We start from the raw sequence: 2,092 nt of genomic DNA on the forward strand, positions 1-2,092 counted from the left end.
TCAGACTGAGCGGTTGTTTCTAAAATGCAAATCTATACAAGTCATTTCATGACTTAAAGTCTCTCAGCAGCTCCCCATCAAATACCAAAAATCTCCAGTCTCCACGATTTAGTCCTGCTGTCTCTCTAACTGCATCACAGGCCTGTGAAGGTCATGATCCATGGACAACTTCACTCGGGTCCCATCACTCTAGCCTCACTGTCTTACTGTGGTGGCTTGTGTGTTGCGCTGATGCTGAAAGCTATGCCACTGCTGTCATTTAAAATATCCGCGGGGCCACCAAAGCGAACACATTTCAGCAGAGCTTCCAGAGTAGCACCAGATTACCAAAAGAGGGGATGGGCCACCACTTCAGAGGAACTAGCCACTGGAAACCTTTTAAATGGCACCGACACTCTGTCCATTACTGAGAACCGACTGAACTGAAGCAACACGTTGGCAGAGATCATGTCAGAAGAGGGGCTCTTATGCAGGTCAGATTCAAGACATGACTGCGGAGAAGTTGCCTCCTCAAAGCAGGCAACCCTGGAGAAAAGCCTTCAGGAACAAAATCTTCAGGACCTTCATTTGCTGATGAAGCAGAACTCAATGTAAGAAGAAACAGCTGGGGGTGGGGCAGGGGGAGAAACAGCTGCAAACATAAATTAATACTTCGAATTTGAATGTACAGAAGTATGAATATAGGGAAATTTGAAGTCATCCGAAAGGAAAGGGAACACATAAAGATCAGTGTCCTACGCTTGAATACGTGGAAATGGACTGGCGTTAGTCACTTGATATCAGAAAATCATGATTTACTATGCCTGACATGACGCATTCAAGAGAAAGGTTATTATTGCATTCACTGTCAAAAATGACATTTCAAGATCTGTCTTGAAGTTTAATACTGTCTGAGATAGTATAATGTCTATCTGCATTAAAAATTCCATCAGTAAAACTATTATTCAAATTTATGCAGCATTTATTAAAACTAATGCAGAAATTGAAGAATTCTACCAAATTCTTCCATCTGAAATTGACCAAATATGCTCAAGAAGCACTGATAATTACTGGTGACTGGAATTCAAAATTTTGAAACAAATTGAAAGGACAGTAGTGGGTGATAGAAACAAAGTTGTAGATGGCATGATAGATTGCAAGATCAATGACTTCTTCATCACAAATACTTTTTCTCCAAAGGGGACAAAGATCAATAAAATGTATTACATCTGTGTGGAAAGAGATCATGAAAAAGCTCAATATCAGCAGTTAAAACCAAGACAGGGACCAACACTGCAATAGGCTATCTATTGCTCACATATAAGTTCAGGTTGAAGTTTCAGAAAATGAAAACAAATCCAACAGAGCCAAAAATGAAAACTTCTGGGGGAAAAATACAACCTTGAGTCTATCCCACCTAAATTTTGAGAACATCTCAAGAACAGATTTGATGGATGGAATACCGATGATGAACTGTGGGATGACATCAAGAATATCATTCGTGAAAAAACCAAAAGGTTATTAAAAAGGCAGGAAAGAAAGAAAAGAATCGCTTCTCGGCCTTTTGGCTAAGATCAAGTGCAGTATCTGTTCTTATCAGTTTAATATCTGATACGTCCTCTATCCGAGGACAACATATTAAATGGATTTTTGGAGCAGGGAGTTGGAATCGGAGCTTGCTCCGTCCACTCCACTCATCGACCTGGTATTGCAGTACTTCCAGGAACGGTACACCAAAAAAAAAAAAAAAGAAGAAGAAAGAAAAGATCAGAATGGATGTCAAAAGAGAGTCTTAAAATTGCTCTTGGTCCGAAGCAGCTAAGGCAAATAGAAGACATGATGAAGTCACATGGCAGAACAGGAAGTTTCTATGGGCAGCTCATGAAGAAAAAGGAAAATGCTGTAATGAAATGTGGAAAGACCTAGAGTTAGAAACGAAATAGGAAGAACAGACTCTGCATATCTTAAACTGAAAAAAATGAAGAACACTTTGAGCCTCAAATTGCAACCTTGAACAATTGTAGGGGCAAAATATGGAATGAGACGGAAGCATCAAAAGAAGATGGGAAGCATACATGGAGCCACCGTACCAAAAGGACCAGGCAACATCCCA

At 40.1% G+C, this 2,092-nt stretch overlaps 1 non-coding gene across 1 annotated transcript; it reads left to right on the forward strand.

The window, feature by feature from the left end:
• Positions 1–1,527: 1,527 nt before the first annotated feature.
• On the forward strand, positions 1,528–1,718 carry LOC142441832 (U2 spliceosomal RNA). Its single transcript, XR_012783151.1, has one exon. It is a non-coding gene; the product is annotated as a U2 spliceosomal RNA (small nuclear RNA).
• The last annotated feature ends 374 nt before the right edge of the window (positions 1,719–2,092 follow it).

The sequence above is a fragment of the Tenrec ecaudatus genome, chromosome 2 (assembly GCF_050624435.1).
Source record: "Tenrec ecaudatus isolate mTenEca1 chromosome 2, mTenEca1.hap1, whole genome shotgun sequence".
Classification (NCBI taxonomy): domain Eukaryota; kingdom Metazoa; phylum Chordata; class Mammalia; order Afrosoricida; family Tenrecidae; genus Tenrec; species Tenrec ecaudatus.